Source organism: Lathyrus oleraceus, chromosome 5 (assembly GCF_024323335.1).
Source record: "Lathyrus oleraceus cultivar Zhongwan6 chromosome 5, CAAS_Psat_ZW6_1.0, whole genome shotgun sequence".
NCBI lineage: Eukaryota > Viridiplantae > Streptophyta > Magnoliopsida > Fabales > Fabaceae > Lathyrus > Lathyrus oleraceus.
Genome location: NC_066583.1, coordinates 348,007,856 through 348,019,661, shown reverse-complemented (window position 1 = coordinate 348,019,661; position 11,806 = coordinate 348,007,856).

Genomic DNA, 11,806 nt, shown 5'->3' with positions numbered 1-11,806 from the left:
ATGAAATTTTGTTGTTGAGATATTTTTGGAATGAACTTAACAATTTGAAAATTTTCTTGGAACTAATGTGTGCTAATCCAACATCTTTATTTCTTGTCTTGCTAATGCCATGTACTAACATCAACACTTTCTTCTTCTTTTTTATGGTATGAGCAATGTTGGCTTGTGTTGGAAATATGAAGAAGATGGTAGGAACCATGGTTATGGAGTTTGAAAAATATAAGGATAAATTCAAGGAGGCTTTAGAATTTGAAGAAATTCATGGCATGAAAGGTCTAGAAATAGATTTAGAAGCTTGGGAATTTTTTGTAACATGAGAAATGATGATGTAAAATGAAGTTTCTTGAATTCTTCTTTGCAAATCAACTTGTTGTATTTGAACTCAAACTTTTCACAACTCTAAATTGTAGACATTAGAACTTGGGTAAAAATTTAGTTTCTTTAATCTTGAATAACTCATGAGAAAAATTTGAATGATCTTGAAAAATAGTGTATGACAAGTGTTAGAGATCTTTGATGAATGTTGTAACTTGAATTCCAAATAGTTCACTTGAATGATCTTTCTCATGAATGGAACATGAAACACCACTTGAATAAACTTGAGAAGTCTTGAAATATCCCTTTAACTTGTAATTTGCAAATCATGAAAAATGAGAATTCCCCCCATTCTTTGAATTTTTGAACTCATGACATAAAGTCTTTAAATTTCAAGTAACACAAATTCAAAATAAATGAATCCCCCATACTTGAAACAAATAGACTTAGGAACGGGACTTTGAGAACATCATGAACCAAAATAGTTTGAAAATGGTACCTTGAATTCCAAATAATCCAATTTGCATTCTTTCTTCAACTTAAACCAAATTCTTGAACAAAATAAATTCTCAAGAATTTAATTTCTTTTGATTGAATTTTAACACCTTTAAATCAATGCTCCAAGAGAACATGAATCAATAAGGAACAAATTGATTTAGTAGAAACTCAAAATAAATCTCACCACTTGACAAGTATTATCTCAAGAAGAAAATTCTGATTAAATCTTCTGAACTTCCAAGCTCAAACAAAATTAATAGAGAGACCCAAATCTCACTGGAATTTCTTGATTCAAAATCCCACCCTGTCAGAGAAACAGAAATAAATAATGCTTTTTTTTTTTGAATTTTGGCTAGATGTTAGTAAAAGATAATAAAGTATATACACAAGACTAAAAATACGCAAAAACAAATGAGGCGTTTGTTGATCCCTGTGTGGAAAGCAAGAGCACTTATGACCAGGAGACAACCAAATTTATGATCTTGTATGCATTTAAAACAATGCGGATGACGCGAGATCTTAGGGGCAAAAATTAGGGTATAACAGTTGCCCCTATTTAAGTGTATTCTATCCGGAGGAATGAAGATTGAAATCTTCGTCTCGACGTGATTGGAGTCACTTAAATATAAACAAAACCCAATTTTTTGGCCTTAAGATGTTGTGCGATGTTTATGATTGTGAATGCAGACTCAAATGATTATGTGGGAGAATACACCCTGCATAGGGTAACACACAAGATAAGAGATACACTACCAACTTTTACCGAAGGTAGGAAGAATGAAGATTACACTGACGTTCACTGAAGGTGGTCTACCTACTTTTACTAAAGGTAGAGAAGCAAAAGATACACTGACTTTTACTGAAGGTGGACTACCGACTTTTACTGAAGGTAGAAAAGCAAGGACAACACCAACGTTTACTAAAGGTAGAGAAACAAAATATATACACCAACTTCTCTTGAAGGTGGACTGCCAACTTTTACTGAAGGTAGAAAAACAATGATTGCACCAACGTTTACTTAAGGTGGTCTACCAACTTTCACTGAAGGTAGAGAAGAAAAGATACACCGACTTATACTGAAGGTGGACTACCAACTTTCACTGAAGGTGGAGAACTTCCAAAGCAAAAATAATTTCTCCCTTCACCAAATCTTTCACCAGGAAAAGGGTAATAAAATTTTTCCAAAACTTCCGGCATTCAGCCAGGGAAGGGAAATAATTTCTTCCTTCATCAAAGAAAGGAAATAAGAATCAACAACTCTACTAGGGATCTTCGAAAAGATACGAGCAGGTTGGAATGCACAACAAACTTCTCAAATAAAGAGACAACCATCTGTTGGAAAGAGAAAAATAACTCAACTTGGGGGAATAAAATCCTTCAAGGAGTGTGGAATCATTGTCGAGGAAATAAATGGTCCTCAATGGTGCAAACTAAATGCATATATATCATCCAGGTTTTACAGTCTATAGAGGTTCAAAACTTCTGCAAGGAACCAAAATTCAAGCCAGGAACAAGTCGGGGAGAAACTATCAAGAAAGACTCAATTCAATGAGGAATAATCTCAACTGAGGACTTAATCCATCGAGATAATGAACTAGGTAGTAAGGCTGAACAAACCTTCTTCCATAAGGAATAAACTCAGTGGGGAATTATAAAGGATACAATCTTTCTGCTTATGGTTGACATTTTAATTGAGAGATAGTATACACCCTATGTGGGGAAGCACCATAATAAGAAATGCACAATGAGTATGAATTTGAATTCTTTTATGCATGATCTATGTATGTATGCATGAATTCATGTATGCATATTATATTTATACTGACAAAACAAGACAAACATATAATTGGAGAATGAACAACTGGGGATAAACTGTCATCAAACAACACAACCAAACACTCGACTAATTCTCAATAGCGGGAAAATCTTGCTGGAGGTTTCGCTTAAGATCTTGCTAGGGATTCAACTGGAGATAAAAACAGAAGTCACCGAAGGAACAAGGTATTTCCACAAGGCTTAATCTCTGGAGAGAAAATATATGGCTTGGGGAGAAACCCCAAAGTTCAATCTTCAAATAATAATCCATCATGGACATAATAATACGAACTCCTCTCTGAGGGAATGGAAAGGTCTGTTAGGGAACACAACATGAATCTTCCAAACTCTTCTAGGGAGAAGAAATTTTTTACACCAATCTACCATGGGGATAAAGGCTTGTTGGGAATATACACAGAGCAAACTCTTCAGGAAACATCAACCTCTGAAATGGATAACACAATATTGCAAGAACTCTGCTATGGGAGAAGAAGGATCTACTGAAGATCAACACTGCAACAATATCCAAAAATCTGGCTTAATGACTACTGAGGAGATAAGAATGTAAACCTGACGACTATCAAAGAAGACCCCCTAGGGGTTCATAACAAACATGCGATCATAAAGTACAAAGAAGTTAACATCACAGCAAAAAGGTCATAACCTGTGGGGATTTTAAATTATAACTCAACACAAGGAGAGAGAAAACCCAACAGTTGACCGTTGTCTTCGGCACTTCTCAAAATCAATGATATAAGGAAACTATGCAAGGAAGATTATTCACACAAAACTTCACAATTTGCACATGTTTAACTGAGGAATAAAATCACACTCGGTTTGGAGAATACCAACCCAAATTATACATATCAACTATATTCTGCAGAAGATCCAAAAGAATACATGTCTGACAAACCCATAAATCATCTCTGCTTGGAAACATTAAGTGTTACACCTTGAGATCTAACCATCCTTGGAATAACAGCCGATGTTCCTTCTTATTTTCATAAATCAAAGAAAATATTTTTGTAATTTTCAAAACGTGATTATTAATTAATATTTGTTTCAAATTTATTATCAAAAGTAAAAATGAAATTTTGCAAGGCAAAAATAAAATAAGAATTGCAATCAATTGGATAAAGGCTCAAATTTTATTGATAGAATGGTAGTTAGCAAATGGCATGACTCCATAGATCATTACAAAGTTAGAAAATGGTATTTAAGGGAAAAGACTACATTGAAATACAATGACCACTATTCTCCCTAACAACTTTGAATTCCAATGTGCTCAAGCTTCTGTTGAGAATGGTTGGTATGACACTCATGAACAAAGATATTGCTTCAAGCGATCAAGTCTTGGCCTGATGCAGTTACTTGCCATAATCCCTAACTTTTGCCTAGATTGTCCTTTCGGGTTTTCAATCTACCGGGAAAATTTATGCTATTTATGTCTCTAACTTTTGCCTTGACAGCCCTTTCGGGTTTTCAGCCCACCGAGACACTCATTTTCCAAAGTCGCCCTTTCAGGTTTTCAACTTAGCGAGCTGTTATTTTAGTTTTTTTAGGCGAAGTATTTCTTGACTGCATTGGCATTCACAAGACGAGGGAGCTCCTCATCATCCATAGTTGTAAGAATTAATGTACCTCTAGAGAAGGCTTTCTTAACAACATATGGTCCATCATAATTTGGAATCCACTTTCCCCTAGAATCAGGTTGGAAAGACAAGATCTTTTTGAGCACGAGGTCACATTCTCTTAATACACGAGGTCAAACCTTCTTATCAAAAGCTTTCTTCATTCTCTTCTGATACAACTGGCCATAACACAAGGTTGTCATCCTTTTTTCTTCTATTAAATTCAATTGATCAAATCTACTTTGGCACCATTCAACCTCTGTCAACTTGGCTTCCATCAAGACCCTTATTGACATAATCCCAACCTTTACAGGGAGCACTACTTCCATACCATAAACAAGTGAGAAAGGGGTTGCCCCTGTTGAAGTGCGCACAGATGTACGGTACCCGTGCAAAGTAAAAGGAAGCATCGCATGTCAATCCATATATGTAACAACCATCTTTTGAATGATCTTCTTAATATTCTTATTTGCAGCTTCAATGGACCCATTCATCTTAGGCATATAAGGAGAAGAGTTGTGATGTTCAATCTTGAAGTCCTCACAAAGCTCTTTCGTCATCTTGTTGTTAAAATTCGAACCATTATCTGTAATAATCTTACTTGGCACACCGTAACGACAAATAATATGGTTCTTGATAAACCTGGCCACCAATTGCTTGGTCACATTCTCATATGATACCACTTCAACCCATTTGGTGAAGTAATCAATCGCCACAAGAATGAAACATGACCATTGGAAGCTTAGGCTCAATCATTCTAATCATATCAGTTCCCCACATGGAGAAGGTCCATGGAGATGAGATAATATTCAGAAGAGTTGGAGGTATATGGACTTTATCAGCATAAACTTGGCACTTATGGCATTTTTTCACGTATTTGCAACAGTCAGATTCCATTGTCAGCCAATAGTAACCCGCTCACAACATCTTTTTTGCCATTACATGTCCATCGGCATTGGTACCAAAGGATCCTTCATACACTTCTTTCGTCAACAAGGCTTCTTCGTGTATATCCACGCATCTAAGCAGAACCATATCATAATTCCTTTTATAAAGCACCTCTCTATTAAGGAAGAATTTCCAGTCATCCTTCTCAAAGTCTTTTTATCTTTATTGGATGCCTCAAGCGGGTACTCTTAACTTTGGATAAAACATTTAATATCATGAAACCAAAGCTTGTCATCAATAACCTCCTCAACTTCAAACACATGGGTAGGTATATCAAGTCTTATAATAGTGATCTGAGGTATTTCATTACAGGAATTGACTTGATACATAGAAGATAAAGTTTCCAGGGCGTTAGCCATCTGATTCTCGTATCGAGGAATATGGTGGAATTCAAATTTATTGAAGAAGGGAAGCAACCTCCTTTCATAATATCTATAAGGGATTAAACCAGGGTGACAAGTCACCCACTCTCCTTTGATCTGATTGACAACTAAAGTTGAATCTCTGTATATATCTAGAATTTTGACTCTCAGATCAATGGCTTCCTCAAGGCTCATAATACAAGCTTCATACTCCTCCATGTTATTCGTGCAATCAAACATTAACCTCGCGGTAAAAGGGATGTGAGAACCATGATGGGTAATAATAATGTCCCCAATTCCATTTCCATAAGCATTCACAGCTCCATCAAATACTAAACCCGATCGGGATTCAGGATCCGACCCTTCTCCAAATAACAACTTCTCACAATATTTGGCTTTTAGATACATAACATCTTCATCAGGAAAGTCAAACCTGATGGATTGATAGTCATCAAGTGGTTGGTGTGCCAAGTGATCATCCAAAACACTTCATTTTATCGCTTTTTGAGATCGGTACTCGATGTCATATTCAGATAACAACATTTGCCAACGGGAAATCCTTCCAGTTAAAGCAGACTTTTCAAAAATATACTTGATTGGATCCATTTTAGATATCAACCAAGTAGTAAAAGTTAACATATACTGACACAAACGCTTAGCAGCCCAGGCTAAAGCACAACACGTTTTCTCGAGCAAAGAGTAACGAGACTCGCAATCAGTGAATTTCTTACTCAGGTAGTAGATGGCATACTCCTTCCTACCTGTCTCGTCTTGTTGACCAAGAACACAACCCATAGACTCATCTAAGACTGTCAAGTACATGATCAAAGGTCGTCCTTCCACCGGAGGAGACAATATAGGAGGTTCGAGCAGGTATTCCTTGATACTGTCAAAGGATTTCTGAAAATCCTATGTCTATTTACAATATCGACTTTTACGGAGCAACTTGAAAATTGGCCCACATGTGGCAGTCATGTGAGATATGAATCTAGAAATATAATTCAAGGGTCCTAGAAATCCTCTAACTTGCTTCTCAATTTTAGGTGCAGGCATCTCTCGAATAGCCCTAACTTTATCAGGGTCTACCTCAATACCTCTCTGGCTAACAATGAAACCTAACAGCTTCTTAGAACAAACACTAAAAGTACATTTATTAGGATTCAGACGAAGTTTATACTTCCTTAAACGTTGGAACAATTTCAATAAATGCTCCATATGATCCTCCTCTTTCCTTGACTTAGAAATCATATCATCAACATAGACTTCTATCTCTTTATGTATGATGTCATGGAAAAGGGTTGTTATGCCCTCTGGTACATAACACCTGCATTCTTCAACCCAAAGGGCATCACTCTGTAGGAGAATGTTCCCTAGGGTGTGATGAACATAAGTTTTTCCATGTCATCAGGCGCCATCTTAATTTGATTATAGCCGGAAAATCCATCCATAAAAGAGAACATATCAAACTTTGTCGTATTATCTACCAACATATCAATGTGTGGTAAAGGGAAATCATCTTTTGGACATGCCTTATTCAGGTCTCTATAATCAACACACATGCGGACTTTTCCATCTTTCTTTGGAACCGAAACAATATTATCTACCCATTAAGGATACTCTGTAGTGACAAGGAAACCTGCCTCAATTTTCTTTTGTACCTCTTCTTTGATCATCATTGCCATATCAGGGCGAGTTCTTCTCAATTTCTGCTTCACATGTGTACAACCTGACTTAAGTGGCAATCTATGCTCCACAATATCAGTATCAAGACCAAGCATATCTTGGTAGGACCAAGAAAACAAATCCACATACTCTCTAAGAAGCTTTACCATCATCTTCTTAACCGCTGGACCTAACAGTGCCCCAAGCTTGACTTCTTTTTTATCCTTTTCAGAACCCAAGTTGATTACTTCCAATGGCTCTTTATATGGTTGAATGGTCTTCTCCTTGTGCTCAAGCAACCGGGAGATCTCGTTAAGAATATCATCTTTACCATTCTCTTCTTCTGCTTCAAACACAGGAAACTCAAAGTTGGGAGAGGGCATAAGGTCATTGTATTCAATGGGTTTATCAAGCAATCTGCACAATGATTTTATGATTGATTTTAGAAACTGACACAATGAATACGTGATTATGCAGATATTGAAATTATTATATTTTTGGATTTTTAGGTTACCATCTTCTAGAAAAAACATAAAAATAAAAACACACATGGATAAACAAAATAAAATTTTATTGATGATTTTAAAATTTGAAACAAAGCCCTGACATTCATCACTTTCACCTTGGGCATAGTGAAAGGAAATTTGAAAAAAAACAAAAAACATATTACTTAGATATATGAATGGTAGAAGGAACATCAACAACTATCGCTAAAACCCCTTATTTATTCCCAAAGAGGGAAAAGGAAAATATCGATAAACCCCATAAACAACGACTAATATTATGGTCGTCGCAACCAAATCGGGTTTGGGAGTTGATTACGCAAGGGGAAGGTATTAGCACTCTTCATGTCCGTTGTACACAACGAGAACTGTTTAGTTAGTTATGCACATGAGTGTTAGCTTTTGAATATTTGTCTTTCTCGAGTTATTAAAAGTTTGAAAAGAAAAAGAAAAGGGGTCGTAAAAAGTTTTATTAATGTGCCTGACGAGATTGCGGGTCTCGCTTCTACGTATCTCCGGGTGAAATTGAGAACTCAAGGCTATGTAGTTCTAGGTATAAAATATTTGTTTGTTGGTGGATTTTAGCGAAAGCTATTTTGTCTCAATCGACGGAAAAACATTGCTTGCTACCTAAAACAAGTGGAGAAGGGAACGTTTGCATACGGCCAAATGAATAAATATATCAACATTTGCTGGAAAATGTCGCCAGCTTACTCACACATATAAGTGGACGAGTCATTGTCTTACATCGTCTTGAGACAAAATACTTGTTGTTTGAAAAAGGGTTAGAAGATCGTGTGGCAGCGAGAAAAAGTTTGATTGGTTAGATGTCTTTTGGGGTTGATGATGAGAGCTTGGATGGTGGACAACTACATCTCGTATCCCATCTATCGGAAGCTCGTGGACTACACCATTTTTATTTTTCATCTTATTTGTGAAAAGAGTCTAATATTATGTAGGGTTTGTTTAGGTTAGCTTTATTGAGAAAAGGCAATCGATGTTGATCGAGGTTTATTTTACGTTGTGAATTGCTTGAAGGATGATGAGTGTTCGGATGACCGAGAACTAAATCTCGCATCCCAAATCTCAAGAGCTCGTGGACTACACCCCGTTCCTTTTCATCCAATTTTATTGAAAAGTGTCAAATAATGATTATTTTTTTTATTTTTTATTTATTTTCATTTTGAAAAATGGCTTGACGTTAGATCAAGCATTTGATTTGTGCTTGCAAAATGGTTTAACAAGAATGGTTTGAGGGTTTGCAAAATGGTTAGAAATGATGAAGATGAATGGTAACACAAAGGATGCGAATTGGATTGCAAGGGATGCGAGTTCAAACATAGTGACGCGAACTCAAGCACAAGTCGTAATCAAACGCCATAATTGAATCGAATATGCATACAAGCATTTAACAATGATAAAGGGATAAAATAGCATACATAATATGTACATCACACATCTACAACAAATGAATCGAGAAAGTAAAGTGAAATGAAAATGTGCACGAATTAACATCATGACGCAAAAACGCAAAGTCAAAGTCGCATACGCGAAGACGTGCAAAGCAACCACAGGAAATTAAATTTGATCAAAACATAACGAAGTTAGATTATTGTATACTAGCACAAATCAAAATAGAAAATTACTAACGCGTAAGCGGCCATCACAAGCCGAATCGAAAAACAACAAGATAATAAAATCAATGAAAAGTACAAATTGCAAATCAAACGCGCATACAATAATCGAAATGCAAACAACAACCAATTAAAGAATCACACATAAACCAATGAAATCATCCTCTTAGCTTTCTACACTTAACGTGATCATTGGAACTGGATCTAAATTGTGTGAATGCCAAACTTAATGAATTGAAATGCAAAGTAAAAAAATGAAAATTTAGTGCGCGCAAATTATAACATAATGCAACCAAACATGTAGAATGCAGCGCTAAAATGCAAACGAGATTAACCCACATACGCATAGAAATGTTGCCAATGTATCAAACTAAATTTTGCCAGAGTAACGACATATGTATTTTGTCGAACCCACGAATTTGATCAAATTTAACACAACAAAAGCAAACAAAAAACAATCATAACATATTTTCATTATTTAAGCAGCATTACAACATTATTACAACTTAGTGTAACCGAAATCAAAAGAAAATAACATAAACCAAAGCAAAGATTCCAAAAACATAAAGAAATCAGAATGTAAAAACACGAATAAAATCAAAATGTTACCAACACGAGCTCTACCGTTATTGCTACTTTGATGATGTTGTTGTGAAATTGTGCCTCTGAGTTGAACTCGCACCTAGATCTTCACTGGAGCTGCTGAACCGTTGAGTTGTTTCAAAATAGAGATGATTGTTGTTGTTGTTGTTTGTGTGAGGTTTGGTTCGAGCGGAATGACACTTAAGGAAGATGGTTGTCGTGAGTTATTGGAATTATTATTTCACGTGTGGCTCGTGTGAACGGCTGAGTATGGTGGTTTGAGTGCGGTTTTGGTATCAATTATGTATCCAATGGTTGAGAGATTTTGTTTTCTAAATAAAGATGCAAAAAGGGATATTATCGAAACTGCTAGTGGTAATAAATATTCGCAATATTATGTGGCCGCTAGTGCCATGAAGATGTTATCTAGCATGCGTATGCAGCTCCAAATAGAACTTATCCGAATTGGATTTGTTCCTTGAGATGTTTCAAGTTACAACATGAATACGTCTAGAGTGTTGCATGCAGTTTGATTATTGGTTGTGGAAGAAGAAGTGGTTTTTGGTTGTAGAAAATGTAAAGGAGAGGAACGTGGTGATGGGGTGATAAAGAGGCGGATGCAAGTAAAATGAGAGGGTTTAACAGTGGGTGTTCGATTTGAAGAGTGATGAAAAGTGAGGGTGGCCAGTGAGTTGTAAAGCACTGCGTATGATGGGCCAGAAAAAATGAGAGAAAGGTTTTATTGTGGAGTTCGGAGGAGGTTTAGTGGCCGAAAGTAATGGCGGAGGTTGAAAGAACACGGTGAACAGTGGCGGAGCTAGATAAATTTTTTTGGGATGACCGCTAACGTAAAATAAAGATTATAAATAAAATGTAAATAGTATTTTAAATAAAATATTAAAGTTAAAATAAATACAAAGTTAATTACTAAAAATTTAAATTACATGACTTAAACCTACCTTAAAGTAATGCTTTACGCGTTCCGAGTGACTTGAAATCGTCAATAATTGACTCCGAACTAATGCTTGCACTAATCTCCCTTTCAATATATACTGTCATGCTATCTCCAAGAAACCCATCATCCATCTTGTTTCTCAACTTAGTCTTAATAATTTTCATTGCTGAAAAATACCTCTCAGTTGTGGCCGTAGAAACGAGAAGAGTCATGATAAGACGAAGTAGTCTATCAATCAAGAAGTAAGTTTTAGCTTGTCCAGATGCAACCAAACATGAACATAGTTCTTGAATAGTTGATAAATTATTCAAGTTTGATGCTTGACGAGCAACAAATAGAAAATGTTGGAGTTGAAATTGCAAATTATTCTTCTCTTGATCACTAAAATCCATAGGATAATAATTTTCAACTAAAGAACAAATAGTATCAATGCTAAAAGCTTTATATCCATCCTTAGGAGATAAAGAACAAAAAAGAGTTAACAAATCCATTGCCTACTCACTGAATCTGCTATTCAACTCTTGTAACTGTTTGTCAATGGTAGTGAAAAAGATTTCAACTTTAAAGTAATGTTGAATTGTGACTTGATTCTCTTCAAGGCGGGAGAGTCCAAATCTTGTTGTTGAATGAACATCATTAAGATCAGGGATCTCAATACCATGCTTTTCACAAAAAGATACCACTTTAGTAAACAATATATCCCAACCATTTTCTCTCAAACCTTGAATAAGATGTTTTGTTGAACAAACCAAGTTCATAGCATTAACTACATCTTGATTTTTTTTGTAAGGCTTGACAAAGCATATCTGTTATTCCCATGATTTCTTTCATCAAGTGCAAAATAAATATAAAATCAAATGCCTTCAAGTAATTGTAACAACTATCTGCATCCCCACGTGTA